The sequence below is a fragment of the Schistocerca gregaria genome, chromosome X, assembly GCF_023897955.1.
Source record: "Schistocerca gregaria isolate iqSchGreg1 chromosome X, iqSchGreg1.2, whole genome shotgun sequence".
Classification (NCBI taxonomy): Eukaryota; Metazoa; Arthropoda; class Insecta; order Orthoptera; family Acrididae; genus Schistocerca; species Schistocerca gregaria.
In genome coordinates, this window is record NC_064931.1 from 416,128,953 (window position 1) to 416,145,296 (window position 16,344).

Below are 16,344 nucleotides of genomic sequence, written 5' to 3' on the forward strand. Positions count from 1 at the left end.
ATCTGAGTACGTTTGGAGCATTACGGCCAGGGTTCTCCAACCAGCTCGACATTTTTGCTATCTAACTTGCCAGTTGGACAATATTTGGCACGATGCTTAGAATAACACACGCACCCATGCCCTAGGGAGGACTCAAGCCTCCGGCGGGAGGGGCCGCACAGTTCGTGACATGGCGTCTCAAACAGCGCGGCCACTCCGCGCGACGTAGCTAGTACTTACCAGATTTCCGTTTCTGTAACATTATGTTCTAAAGTCAATGAAGACGACTGACATTTGGATGATGATGATGTTTGGTTTGTGGGGCGTTCAACTGCGTAGTCATCAGCGTCCGACAGACACTTGAATATCACCTACTGATAGATTTAGAAACCACAGTGACTTCATGCTAGTGTAAGGACGTTGGAAGGCTTTGCTCTTGGACTGTAAAAGAAGAGCTGAGAAAGACACCTAAGTCTGACAGGCAAGAAAGCACTTCGGGAATTTGGTGAGCTTGTAAGACCAAAACTTCAGTCTTTAGAAGGACACACCACCATCACAAACATCGTAACAAGTGAAGGAAGTCGTTTCCTCGTCATTTCTGACATCAGAACGACCACAAAGTACAAAACATCTTTGGATATCACAGTCCACACTACAACTAATTGAAGAGGGAAGCAATCTTAAGAAAGCTGGTATCCACACGATATAGAACACCATAATCACAATCAAATAGGTGATCTCTTCAGAAACTCAGCAACACCACCGGTGAACTTAATCCTTCTACATATGTGGTAGACGATGAGAATGCCAGTCCTATTGGGAACAAGAAAGATGCCGTTGCGAGATGGGAGCAACATATTCTGGTATTAACAATAAAACGGAAAGTCAAGCAGTTAAGCAAATTACATCGGAACCTATAATTTTATGCAGCGAAAGAGAGAACACATTCAACATCTGAAGAACTATAAATCCCCAGATCTAGACAGTATGATCAAGGAATTGGAGCAGGATCGTGTTGATGTGCCGTATTCAATGTGTACAAGAATACGGGAAAGTTCAGAGTGGGCAGAAGAGTGGTCAAAATCTCTTTACATCCCCCAACACAAGAAAGGGTCAATGAGGAAGTGATCCACTATCCATATATTGCTTTCATATCCCACAGAATCAAAATTTGCACTACATCTTCAGACAACGTTTGAAGCCATACGTTCAACACAACAAAATGGTTTTTAGAAAGAAAAGAACTTGAGAATAGATTGTCAACATACGACATATAACGAAGAAATTGCGAGAGTCCTGTTTTCCTGTTTTCACCTGCTTCCTTGTCTATAGCAAACTCTTTGACTGTGTGGTCCAAGAAAAGTTCTGGCAAGTGTTTGCAGAGTTCTGTGTCGGCCCACACTTGACAGTACTGACACAATAACCACCTCGCAGCAGTGAAGAGAAGCGCGAGCACGTCTGATTTCTTCATTACATCGTAGGGTATCATATAGAGTTGTGATCTATCCCCCAAACCGTACATCATCTTTGCAGTAAATGTCATTACAAATTCTCTTTACGATTGGACTAAAAGCATCTCAATTCGTGGTAGAACTATTAACAGCCTCGGGTTTTCTGATGCCACCGTGCTTTTAGCCAGCAGCGAAGGTGAACTTGCTGAACTACTAACAAAAGTAAAGGAGATCAGTCTATAACAAAGAGAGGGCCTCAATCTTAGAAAGTGAAAACTCATGATAACTAGCTGAAGAGTATAGGTTCAGTTCATATATCGATTAAAGGAACTGGAATACGTGCATTCCTTTATCTATCTTGTGTCAGCCATCTGTTACACGGGATAATGTGAAAATGATACAAGAAGACGGATCATGCCAGGGCTAGTGGCTATGAAGAAGCCAACCAAGATCTGACAGAAGAGAGCAATAATGAACACCACAAAAATAAGGCTTGTTGAAACACTCATGTATTCCGTCTTCTTTTATTGCTGCGAAACGTGAGGTTAGCAGCGTATCGATGCATTTGAGCTTTGGTGATGTCGGAGGTTGCTGCACATAAAATGAACTGAAGGACGAACAAATTTAAGCATTTTTTACCAACTCAGAACCTCCATCCGCCTTTCTTCTCGTGTCATCCAAACATTCTCCAATGTCTTGGCTATATTGTTAGAAGAGATGGGGAAAACCTGGAGGAAATAATCATGAAAGGGAAGACGAGGGCTAGAGACCAAGGGAAAGAGCAGCGAGAAGCTATATAACTCAAATCAGGAAAGTCTCAGTTCTGTCTATTCAGCAGGCTCTGAGAGAAGCTGGTAACCGTCCAGGATAGAGACCTTTGGTTAATGGTATTGTGATGCTCAACTATGAGCACAGTGACTTTGATGACTTCACTATGTTCCCAAATTTTCTACACACTTCATTAAGTTCATATGCTGGATTTTACTTGATTTTCTGTGTGCTGGGTCTAGCTTATTCATAATCTGGCGTGCTTCCATTCCAGCTTTCTTTACTCTGAACGATGGGGGCAACGTTCGCTATAACGTTCAATAATTCTGCTACCTAATTAGCTGAATTTACCATCTAAAAATTTCGTTTTGCTCTTGTGCCTCTGTCCGGCATATACGCAGTTTCTGTATGGTTGCTATTGGATGGGATGGTCAAATGCACTTCCTGCAGCCACTCTGGTACTTACCATGAAAGAACATCTGTACCCAAGAGCCGGCCGAGGTGGCCGAGCCGTTCTAGGAGCTACAGTCTGGAACCGCGCGACCGATACGGTCGCAGGTTCGAATCCTGCCTCGGGCATGGATGTGTGTGATGTCCTTAGGTTAGTTAGGTTTAAGTAGTTCTAAGATCTAGGGGACTGATGACCTTAGAACCTAACTCCCATAGTGCTCAGAGCATTTTTTTCTCGTACCCTACAGTCTGCGTGTAGTGTTACCCGATGTGAAAGAGTATTTTGCGAATCCTGTAGCTGAGGCCCGACTTTGGTACAAGGCTGGTATTCACGTAGTGGGATGTGGGAAACCGCTGAAAATCCACATCCATGCTGGTCGGTACACCGGCTCTCGTTAACCCGCCGAGCGGATTCGATCCGTGGCCGGCACACCTGCCCGAATCGGCGTGTTAACACATGCGGCGATCAATGAGAAGGGGGCGTGGTCAGGATTTACCGTCTAATAACGCTTATTAAATATGTCGGGCCATGGATACCTGAGCACCCGTTTGTAGATTCTCATGGCACCTTTTTTATGTTCCTGCACATTATTAGGTGCGCCTTTCGCCTGGCGGCTTGTACAGAGCACATTAAGAATATCACATCGTTGTCAAAAATCCCATTAGCATAAGTCTAACAGGTGGGAATTACTCTATCTGTCCTCTTAGTTGATATTATCTCTACGGGCGCGGCGTGTGATGGTTCGATCCGAATTCTCTGGGGAGGAAGTTTTTAGCTACACGTCTATACTTGCGTTTCCGATATCTATAAAATGCTCGTATGTTGACATGGCCCGCATCTAGTGGTCGTGCGGTACCGTTCTCGCTTCCCACGCCCGGGTTCTCGGGGTCGATTCCCGGCGGGGTCAGGGATTTTCTCTGCCTCGTGATGGCTGGGTGTTGTGTGTTGTCCTTAGGTTAGTTAGGTTTAAGTAGTTCTAAGTTCTAGGGGACTGATGACCATAGATGTTAAGTCCCATAGTGCTCAGAGCCATTTGAATCATTTTTTTGTTGACATGGGTGAAATCTGAATGACAATAGCACTCCCATTTTGAGTGTGTTATAAACTGCTCAAAATTAATTTTTGCAGCACCCTCATATCGGATAATTTCTGTTTTTTTTTTTAATCATAAACCTATTTCTTAATATCCTTTTGACCACAGAAAATAATGAGTCGTCGTGGTAAAAGTATACTTCCATTCTCAGTGTATTTCAATGAAGTTTTTCGTATATCCCGACCGTGTACAGCAGAATATGGCTATTCAGTCTCTTAATACGCCGTGAAAGACCATCTCAATCTTAGACAGTGTGTATATTGTCACTTCTCAGCAGGGAAAGTTATCCACCAAACTGGCGTTCACCACAGAGACTTCATTCGAACATTCATCTGCTATCGTGGGACACAAAACATCGCTCATCTGCCCCCGTAGTGATCATTCGCGGTCGAAAACACCACCTAATAACCGCTATCTACTCGTTGGTACATCGAGAAGTATTCAAAAGAACTTTGCGTTGCATTTGCAACCAACTGTTAGGCCTATGACGATCCAGACAGCACCCACTCGTCTCCCCATGATAAATCTGGCCTCAAGGCATCCATTTTTTATTTTCTGATGCCTGATGAACGTCACTGAGTGTAGAGGTTGTCATACACCAGTGAACGTCCCACGCATGTAGTCCTACGAGAGCAGAAGGGATATGGCTCAACCATGCTGTGGGTCTGAATTATCGACGGATGCCGAATCTTGAAACGTAATTACTAGCTCTACGGTAAACATTTCCGTGATGGATTTCTTTTTTTCAAGACGATAATCCACTAGCACATCTCGATCACCTCTTCCATAAAGCTGGACTCAACCTAATGGAATAACCCCCGATAAGAATCCTTAGTAAATGTACTCCACCAGCAAAGGAGGTGTCTCACAAAATGCTTATTCGATCAATGCTTGGGTACTGCTTGTTAGCCTGAGGTTCGTACCAGATAGTATTGATGTACAAAAGAGACAGGGTCGAAATAAGAGCAGCACGCTTCCTAACACGTTCATTTAGTAAGGGCGAAATCTTCTCTTAGAAGCTCGGCCGACGCTGCAAGGAAGGCGTTTTGCACCACGGTTTTATTCACTATTATAGTATCGAGACAAAATCATAGAGACTCGGACTGCCAACAATCGTTCTTCCCGCGAGCAATTCGCGACTGGGAGAAGGGCGAAGTGGCAATGGCGCACAAGGTACTCTTCGCCACACACCGCGAGGAGGCTTGCGGAGTGTAGGTGCAGACGTAGATATAGATTTTCTGGAGTGAACACGACAAAGAGTGCTTGGGACCATTTGAAAAATCGGCATTGCGTTCTCACACGAACCCTCCACTCACACTGGATATGCTTAGGAGGACCGATGTCAGGGAGTGGTGCCGCTTGAGGAGTAACGTCTAGACTGCATGACACGGAGGCTGCAACCACTTTACAGAGCACTGGGTGAAGCAACACGGTATGTATTGTTACACAGAAGCAGATGTTGAAATCAGAGATGAACCAAGATGCAAACTTAAGAGCAGAATGCCTTTACTTTTGTTGTAATTGGTTTTTTATGTCACAGTTAAGTTTCAATTTTAGCTTTATAATGCTGATTCTCAAATCTTTTGTTCCCCTTGAATCTATGATCACACACGTTCATAGATGTGTAGATGATGCAAAGTTTTTATGAGCAACTTAGATCAAACATTTCTGAAGCAGGACTTTTTTTTTCCCTTCATCGTTTCATCTCATCTTCATCGACGCGCCGGTCGCCGAACTGTCGTCACATAGAACGATTTGCTCAAGGCCGTCGTCCTACCCCAGACGGGGTTTTAGCATTCCCTAGGCCGGTGTACCACCTTGTAATATCCCCTATGCGGAATGACAACCCCTAACTTATAGCGTACTGGACCCCGAGGACTGTCTGGTACGGTAAGCCGTAGATTTATGGGGGTGCGTGTCAGGTCCTTTTTGTGACTTACCTGCGCGGTGGCAGTGTAGTCGGCCTCCGCACTTTCTCGACCTGTAATCTTACCTTCCCTTACCTGCAGTTCAGCCGCTCGTACGCTATTCGGCACCCTGTGGATTCTGGACTTAGCAAATACGTAGAACTAAGGTTTTGGAGAGGAATTCCGGTGCTACTAAATAATGCAACGCAGCTCTCACAAAAGCAGTTACACTCCTGGAAATGGAAAAAAGAACACATTGACACCGGTGTGTCAGACCCACCATACTTGCTCCGGACACTGCGAGAGGGCTGTACAAGCAATGATCACACGCACGGCACAGCGGACACACCAGGAACCGCGGTGTTGGCCGTCGAATGGCGCTAGGTGCGCAGCATTTGTGCACCGCCGCCGTCAGTGTCAGCCAGTTTGCCGTGGCATACGGAGCTCCATCGCAGTCTTTAACACTGGTAGCATGCCGCGACAGCGTGGACGTGAACCGTATGTGCAGTTGACGGACTTCGAGCGAGGGCGTATGGTGGGCATGCGGGAGGCCGGGTGGACGTACCGCCGAATTGCTCAACACGTGGGGCGTGAGGTCTGCACAGTACATCGATGTTGTCGCCAGTGGTCGGCGGAAGTTGCACGTGCCCGTCCACCTGGGACCGGACCGCAACGACGCACGGGTGCACACCAAGACCGTAGGATTCTACGCAGTGCCGTAGGGGACCGCACCGCCACTTCCCAGCAAATTTGGGACACTGTTGCTCCTGGGGTATCGGCGAGGACCATTCGCAACCGTCTCCATGAAGCTGGGCTACGGTCCCGCACACCGTTAGGCCGTCTTCCGCTCACGCCCCAACATCGTGCAGCCCGCCTCCAGTGGTGTCGCGACAGGCGTGAATGGAGGGACGAATGGAGACGTGTCGTCTTCAGCGATGAGAGTCGCTTCTGCCTTGGTGCCAATGATGGTCGTATGCGTGTTTGGCGCCGTGCAGGTGAGCGCCACAATCAGGACTGCATACGACCGAGGCACATAGGGCCAACACCCGGCATCATGGTGTGGGGAGCGATCTAATACACTGGCCGTACACCTCTGGTGATCGTCGAGTGGACACTGAATAGTGCACGGTACATCCAAACCGTCTTCGAACCCATCGTTCTACCATTCCTAGACCGGCAAGGGAACTCGCTGTTCCAACAGGACAATGCACGTCCGCATGTATCCCGTGCCACCCAACGTGCTCTAGAAGGTGTAAGTCAACTACCCTGGCCAGCAAGATCTCCGGATCTGTCCCCCATTGAGCATGTTTGGGACTGGATGAAGCGTCGTCTCACGCGTCTGCACGTCCAGCACGAACGCTGGTCCAACTGAGGCGCCAGGTGGAAATGGCATGGCAAGCCGTTCCACAGGACTACATCCAGCATCTCTACAATCGTCTCCATGGGAGAATAGCAGCCTGCATTGCTGCGAAAGGTGGATATACACTGTACTAGTGCCGACATTGTGCATGCTCTGTTGCCTGTGTCTGCCGGCCGCGGTGGTCTCGCGGTTCTAGGCGCGCAGTCCGGAACCGTGCGACTGCTACGGTCGCAGGTTCGAATCCTGGCTCGGGCATGGATGTGTGTGATGTTCCTAGGTTAGTTAGGTTTAAGTAGTTCTAAGTTCTAGGGGACTAATGACCACAGCAGTTGAGTCCCATAGTGCTCAGAGCCATTTTTTTGTTGCCTGTGTCTATGTGCCTGTGGTTCTGTCAGTGTGATCATGTGATGTATCTGACCCCAGGAATGTGTCAATAAAGTTTCCCCTTCCTGGGACAATGAATTCACGGTGTTCTTATTTCAATTTCCAGGAGTGTATATTCTAGAGACACGTTGATTTCAAAATCCTTTGATACAATTTATTACGAATCAACTGAAAAATCTTAGTTTGCATGCCAGATTCCATCCAGACAGTGGTCAGACGGATATGCCCCTCTAAGTGTGTCTAAAACCACTGTCGGATACCGGTTACATTTTGTTGTTATCTCAATCAGGCTAAACCCAATTGTGATCATATTAATATAATTCACTCAGCTGCCACGCTGGTCTTTTAATGCACATTACCGGATGCAACGGAACTCAGTCTTTACTTACACTCGATACCCCACATAAAAATAAGTGTGATCATAACCAACCGGTCATAACGGTCATTGGCAGTAAACAAAATCGGAATTATAATGGCAGGAGCGTCGTGTTGCTGCACCCAGTAAGCTTTGCTCAATTAACTATTTGCGTCTACGCCTCAGTAATTGTCACATATTAAGTTAAACTTTCATTCACAGCCAAAATAACTTTACCACCTATACGAACGTTACTTTGTCATGGTCTTATTCAGATTTAGTCAAAAAGCAAAGCTTAGTTTGTAATATTGCGCGAGCGCAACTGCCGACCATTCGCACTGCTTCCCGGTCGAACCGCTAGTCCTCAACAGTGGCGTGCTGTGCGCCCTTCTGCCCCACTAAACCGCTTGTGACATCAGCCACCATCTCTTCCCTTAAAACAGACACATTTTACCTCATACTTTCCCTGTTGCTTTCTGCGTATATACACTTTTGATTTACACTCTTCTGCAAATTTTACTCTGGCTCTTTCCTCTAATTTAAAGTTTTTTTTAAAACGAATTACTTTTTTACCCTTCTGCAGCCTCTGGTCGGACCATTCCACCTTCTCCATCCCCAAGGGATGTCCGCCTGTGGATGCTGCGTCGTATTTCTGTGTCCTTCCGCCTTCACGTTCTTGCAACTCACCGTGCTGGCCTACCGCCCCCGACTCGGCTATTATCCTAACCCTTAGGCACGCTACATCCGCTCTGGCCGTCCGTCGGTCTACAATCCCGCTGCATCTTAATCGGCGATCGCTTAATTAATAAGGCTATACCTTTAGTTTCATTGCCCATACAACATATTCTTAGCTATCGAATGAAGTTGTTAGAAATATTGCTTATGGGAAGCGTGGGCATTCGTGCATAGCACTTTGCCACGTTTCAGCGTCTCTCGGGCAAAAATGAAGTCATTTCACTTGATTCTTTTTATTTTTAAACATATGATATGTGCTTGTCTATAGCCATCAACATGCAATGTACATAACATCTTCTGTTTTAAAACAGAGCGAAAATACGTATTTAAAGTGTTCCTGAGACATGTTGAATGATACACACTGACACATAAAACCTAAGAGACGAATGAAGTTCGAGGAGATTCTTGGCTCTGAATCATGTATAAGACTCAAACATTACTTGAAAGTTTAGCTTTTGAATAGGTCGTAATTAACAATTGTCCTAAGCGACTGGATCTTATACATGTTAAAGCTTTTACTACGTCTGCAGGAACAGCAAACGTTAGAAACATACACTGAACAGCTGGAGTTATGTAAAGCGATTGCGTCTTAATTGCAAAAGCTAGTTAAAAAATGAAAAAGACAGACTTTCTTTGATTAATATTAGCGATCATATTCTTGGATCAGTCTGATAACAGTGGCTCGGACACATGCTAATATAGTGGAATCAGTAAGTTGTAACCTCAATGACAATCGTATGCAGTGTGGCGTTGTTGCCGCAGCTGAAACCTAAAAAGCGATGTTACCAAGCTAACGAAGGTCTAGTAGAGACACTCGTCAACAGTTTTGGCAAAAAAACTCCTAGTGGTCATCTGGGCTCAGTTAGAGGCGGAACTCATTACTGAAGACAATTCTACTCCATTCAATGAATATTCATGACGAACACATGTCTGGAGACGCCCAGGACGGCAGTGGGATATCAACCGTACTGTCGCCCGCCATACGGTTCGACGACCAGGAGTTATGGTCTCCAGTGCAATTTCTTTCCATAACAGGACCCAATTGAACGTCATTCACGACACCCTTACATCACAGTGGTAAATCGATGATATTCAACGCTCCGTTTCGTGGTTCCTCATGGCAAGCCATCTTGGGCTTACATTTCAGCAAGATAATGCTCGTCTGCAAACGGTGAGAATTTCTACTGATCACCTTCGTGTTCGCCAAATCCTATCTTGGCCAGCTAGGTCACCAGATCGCTCCTCAATTGAGAAAATTTGGAGCAATATGGGCAGGGTCCCTCAATCAACACGAGATTTTGACGAACTGACGCGCCAGTAGGACAGAATTCGGCACGATATACCTTAGGATGACACCCAGAAACTGTTTCGATCATTTTTAAGTCGAATAACTGCTTGCATTAGGGCCAGAGTTGTACTAACGCGCGGCCAAGTGGTTCTAGGGGCTACAGGTTCGAATCCTGCCGCGGGCATGGATGTGTGTGATGTCCTTAGGTTAGTTAGGTTTAAGTAGTTCTAAATTCTAGGGGCTGATGACCTCAGAAGTTTAGTCCCATAGTGCTCAGAGCCATTTGAACCATTTTTTTTTTGTACCAACGCATTACTGACTTGCTCAATTTGTGGAGCTCTTTCTCTCGAGTAAATCATCAGGTTTTTCTGAAATTGTAATCGTTTGCTTATCGTTACGTATACCATATTTACCGATTTCCGCCTTATTCGGATAATTCTTCATGGTGTGTCGCTTTTCTTTATTTTTTTTAGTGTAAATTAAAAAGCCACTAGCCGGTACTGTCTATGTGAAGATTACTAGGAAACCGTGTCAATAGTGCTGTGAGTCACACTCACAGAAACGTCGCCCCTTTTTGACGAGCAGGATACTCGAGAAAAGAGAATCAATTCGACTCAGACAACAAAATCTTATACAATATGTACCATTCATCTTGATGACATCAAACAGCTTTTTATCCAGAATAAACCAATAAAAATGTATCACTCAAATGGTTTTTAGGTGCCAGGAGGGCTTTAACCAGTATGATCTTCTTTCTTGTAGCTTTGTTGGTTACGAATATTTAAATAGAATTAGTCTATATTAAATACTACCGGATACGAGGGCTTGATAAAGTGTAATACCTCCGAATTTCTTATGTGAAGACTCTTACAGCTACCTAAATAAACCGTTTATTAAGGTTGTACATCTTTATTCATCATGTCCACATATTTATTTCTCAACATAATCATCCTGGTGACGAACACATTTCTTCCAATGACAGATCAGTTTATTTGTAACGTTACTGCAGAATGTCTGACATCGTTGAGGGTACCTCAGCTTCACCTCTGCGTTCACCGCTTCTGTCACAGTGAAGCCTTCGAAAAAGTTCTTTCGGGGTTGGAAACAAATTACAATCGGATGGGGTCGACATAATTAGGTTACACACCGCCACGTTACATGCTGCAATGTGGAGCCCTTCAGTGGCAGACAGCTGTCATTATCTAGACATGAGGAATAAAGACATAGACTGGTATTGACGTTTGATATATTTGAAGAGCTTGAAAAGTTTTCACATTAAAACTTCAGAGGCATTACTTTTCAGCACGCCCTCATATTCTTTTATTCAGCAGTCCACATCCTCTCCTCAAGACCTGTTCAGAAACGTATCACAGCGTACCACTCATGCAAACATGATGTTGTCCAAAGCGTAACACAGAAGTGATTTTGATTCCCCTGTACTGGCATACCGTGCAGGTACCCAGGATGACGAAATTCGCCACTTGATAGAGATAAAAGTAAAAAAATATAAACACGACGAAACTGCACAACCGTCATTCCGTCGAGCGTCTTCAGCTGGAGGTTCGTCTGGGAACAATGTGGGCAATCGAAGAGGAGGTTAAATGCTACCAATCGATGAAAAACGTAAGTTAGCAGAACAGTAACTGCAATAATGTTTCCTTATTTACAATAAGGGCATATGCAGTACAGTACTGAAGCATTTTTAAACGATTATTTATGTATTGTAAAGACACTCCTTGATTAAAAATTTCATCATTGCTTTCCTTTTACTGTGACAGGAACTAGGCGTAAAGCTAGTCTGGCAGAGAAATTCTACAAAGCACACTAACAAGTAAACACCTTTCCGACGAAAGTTTTCTCGCCTTGTTATGACGCTACAGGAAACGGAAACTTTCGACCCACGGCATCGTGTGACCAGTATATTACTGTCCGTGGCTGAAAGTTCTGCCACTTTTTGTGCCCATAATGGATTGTAGTACTACAAAATTGTTTTAAAGATGCCGGTTTCTGTTCCTTAGTAAGCTGACTGTTGTGTTCATGGGAACACGTGATACGTTTCTGAAGAAGAAGATTACCATGAGGCGAACCAAGCACTTTATCATTGTAAGGGGTACAGGGGCGAGTGAATGTGTCGTGGCTTACCCCAGTTAACTACTACCAGCGCGACGTCCATCATAACACACCTGTGCTTAACATATAAAGGATTGCACCATAATTCAGGGGTGAAATTAATATAACATTTCCATAGTTAGTGTATGCTTGAGTATTTTAATGTCAACAGTAAAGTTTCAGAATGGTCAAATGAATATGTTAGGCAAAATATACAATCTTAAGAAAAAATAAGTGGCGCTCAGTAATAAAATTATAAAGCTAAGAATTGTCCATAATATGCAAATATGTGTATTTATTAGAAGTTACAAGTCTAGCTTGATCACAGCAATATTTTGATTAAAATGGGCATTGTTGCGAAAAATTGAAGCCACTAAATATTAGACTCAGAAAGCTGAAAATTCGTATGAAGCCTCATTTTTTTTGTAAAAACATAAAATGTGTGGCATAAATAAGCTGCCTCTATTAATTTTTCAAGTTACTTACTAAAAACAAAATGACAGCTAGGGGTGGGTACAGGGGAGAGGCAGGGAAAGAGACTTGGCGTGGGTGGCTATGTCTCGGGGGGAGGCTGTGGATTTGCTGGCTGAGTGCTGTAGGAGGATTGGGGGTGTATGATGATATGGCACAGATAATCTGTTTGTGTATTATATTTGGAAGTATTACCTGTCTGTGAAAGCCTTCATGAGACCTACAGCATGCTGGGCAAGGAAATTCTCATTAGTGCAAATACAAATTCCATGGTTGAATACAGTGTATAGGAGCGATTTTTTTGTATTGGAGGTATGCTAACTATAAAATGCAAGTAAAGGTAGTGGTCAGCAGGTTTAAAATGGACAGAGGTGTGGATGGAGCCATCAGAGAGGTTGAGGTCAACGCCCAAGAAGATAGAATGGTGAATAGAGGACGACAACTGAGTGAAGCAGATGGGAGGGATTGTTTTGAGGTTGTGAAGGAATGTGGATGGGGTGTCTCGGATCTGATCATCAATGAACTTGAAACAGACAAAGAGTGGTAAGTTTTGGGAGGGTAGTAGGGTTTCCTGTAGATGGTCCATAAAGCGGTTGGCATAGAAGGGTGCGTCTCAAGTGCCCCTGCCGGTGCCACAGATTTGTTTGCATACCTTTCCATTAAAGGAAAAGTAGTTGTGGCTCAGGATGCAGTTGGTAAGGTGTATGAGGAATGAGATGGCGGATATGGAGACTGAAGTATATTTTGATAGGTTGTGTCTAAGAGTGGCAAAGACATGGGCATGAGGGATGTTGGTATATAAGGATGAGGTATCAACAGTGAGGAGAAGGTATCCAGGAGGTAAACGGGTGTGGATGATAGAAATTTGGGGAAGGAAGTGGTTAGCATCTTTGACCTGGGGGAATGGGTTTAGGGCAATGCGTTGGGATGTTGGTCAAGAAGAGTGGAAAATCTTTCAGCTGGAACATGACAACAACCCGCAGAGGGGTGTCCAGAATTGTTGGGTTCATGGATTTTGGGGAGCATGTAGAAGGTGAGTGTTTGAAGTACTGTCGAGGTGAAGTGGGAGATAGACTCAGGACAGAGGTTCTACAACGGTCCTATGGATTTGCGATTGGATTTTATGTTGGACAGTTGGTATGGGATCACTCTGGCAGACCTTCTAGATGGAGGAGATAGACATTTGCAGAGTCCTTCTGTCAGACAGTCACTGCAACTCATCATGACTATTGTGGAGACCTTGTCTGCAGGAAGGATGATCAGGTCAGTATCAGTTTTCACATTGTGTATGGCTGTCCTTTCTTCTGCTGTAAAGTTAGTATTCTTGGGAAAGGACCTGAGAAAGAATAGTGATGCCAGTTTGGAGGTAAGGAACTCGTGGTAGGCGACCATGGGGTGAGTAAGTGGGAGTAGGATAGGGTCACAGTTGGATTGTGGTATGAACTGGGAGAGAAAATGCTGAAGTTGAGGTAAGTTGGCTAAGTTTGCAGTAACTGGTTCCAAAGAAGTGCTAGCACTGTAGGATTAAGACGAAGGAGAGTAGGTCTCTGAAAAGTCCAACGTGATTAAACTTGTCTCTATGGCAGGCCTTTGGGTAACGGAAACAATTTTTTGCCTCCAGTCTCTTGAACCAAAGTCAGTCTAATCCCAACACTTTCTTCTGCCTCTAGCAGTGCATACAACCATCCAGCCATGACCCTTCCCCACTTCCCTCCCTACTAACCACCTCTTGTCACCTTCCAGGAATTTCTTACTTCCAACTTAGTATCACCATCCTTCCCCAGGTCCCATCCTAAATACACGAATTTTTCCACAGAAGAAAGGACAGCCATAAACGATCTGTAAACTGATCCTGACCTAATCATCCTACCTGCAGACAAAGGCTTCACATTAATGGAAGCTTTCTGCCAGCTGTCTGAGTCCTCCACCAACAAGCTCTGTCCAACTAATCACATTCGAGAAGTCCAACATAAACTCCAGTGCCTACTGAAATTCTTAAATCTGTACCAAAACCTCTCACCTGACTTTCTCTCTCTCCTTGCGCCAAGAACACCCTGCACACTAACCTTCTACAGGCTCCTGAAAATCTAGAAACCCAACAATCCTGGATACCTCACTGAAAGCCAGCCACGGTGGTCTCGCGGTTCTAGGCGCGCAGTCCGGAACCGTGCGACTGCTACGGTCGCAGGTTCGAATCCTGCCTCGGGCATGGATGTGTGTGATGTCCTTAGGTTAGTTAGGTTTAAGTAGTTCTAAGTTCTAGGGGACTGTTGACCACAGCAGTTGAGTCCCATAGTGCTCAGAGCCATTTGAACCATTTTTGAACCTCACTGAAGCTAGTTATTGTGCACACACTGAAAGAATTTCCTCTCTTCTTGACCAACATGTCCAATCAACAGTCCGAAACCTAACAGCTCACATCAAAGACACCAAATACTTCCTTCTCCCACTTTCTATCATCGATATCCATTTACCTCCTGGAATCCTACTCATTACTGACTTCCCTACACACCAACATCCCTCATGCCTATGGGCTTGCCGCTGCCGAAAACTACCTCTCCTAACTTCCTTAACACTCTAATCTTAGCACCTAGTTTCTCATACCCCTTACCAACTATATCCTCACTCACAACTACCTTTCCTTTGAAGGGAAGGTATACAAACAAGTCAATGGAACAGCCATCAGCGCCCTCTAGACACCCTCCTATTGCAAACTGATTACAGACTACGTAGAGGAAACCTTCCCACCCTCCCAAAACTCACAACACCTAGTCTGATTAAGGTTTAATGATATATCTTCATGATCTCCACTCAGAGCCAAGACAGCCTACCCACTTTCTTTCACAATCTCAATACCTTCTCCATCCACATTGTTTGGTCCTCCTCTAATCTATGTGACATCTTCCTGGATGTTTATTCCACCTCTCTGACGGCTTCTTCCACATCTCTTACTACATTAAACCCACAAACCACCTACAGTACTTGCATTTTGACAGCTGCCATCCCTTTCAATTTAAAAAAAAAACTGAATGAATGTTTCACAGGTGAACTTCTGTGAAGTTAGAAAGGTTGGAGACGAGGTGCAGGCGGAAGTAAAATTGTGAGGACGGATCGTGAGTCGTGCTTGGGTAGCTCAGTTGATAGAGCACTTGCCCGCAAAAGGCAAAGGTCCCGAGTTCGAGTCTCGGTCTGGCACACAATTTTAATCTGCCAGGAGGTTTCAAAAAAAAAATTCCTCCCATACAACTTAAAAATCTTCAGATGACAAGTCTGCATTGATGAGAAATCCCTTGTCTAGTGTGCTGACGGACTCAAGAAGACTTTCTCAGATGGGCAATACCTCCAAACATAGTCCACAAACGTATTTCCCATGCCATATCATGCACAGCCCCAGGTCTCCCATCAACCCCAAGGTCAGCAATATCACCCTGGACTGATTCAACTGAACCACATCATTTACCAGGGCTTTGATTATTTCTCATCCTGCCCTGAAATGATCCCTGTAGCAAATCAAGGTGCAAGACCTGACAAATACACCCACCCACTACCTTCTACTCCAGTCCTGTCAAAGACTTACCCTAACCCATTAGAGGCTGCGCCATCTGTGAAACCACCCGTGTCATATACTAAGTATGCTGCAATCCTTCCCTCAGTCTCAAGGAACACATTGTCCCCACACCCTCCACCTAATAGTTTGCCCTATCTCCGTTCTGCCATCCCCTCCCAGCTCACGATGTCACGTCGCCTCTAGTGTGCGCCGCTCCCCACTGGCCCTCACATTTGTGCATTAATTGTCTAACCCATATACCTACTAACCCTCCCTCCCACATTCCTAGCTGGCAAACCGCTGCCTGTCTCGGAGTCACTAGGCGCACATTCCCAGTTCCTCTCCCTGCCTCTCACCTCCCTCCCACTCTACTCACCCCTAGCTGACATTATCAGCATGACAATCAGTCCACCTCCCGCATCACGCCTGACTTACGTTCTCACTGC

At 45.0% G+C, this 16,344-nt stretch overlaps 1 protein-coding gene across 1 annotated transcript in view; it reads right to left on the reverse strand.

Annotated features, from left to right (window-relative positions):
- LOC126298426 (angiotensin-converting enzyme-like) overlaps positions 1-16,344 on the reverse strand; it is a 267,596-nt gene that overhangs the window by 145,690 nt on the left and 105,562 nt on the right. The gene's annotated exons all lie outside the window — the stretch shown is intronic.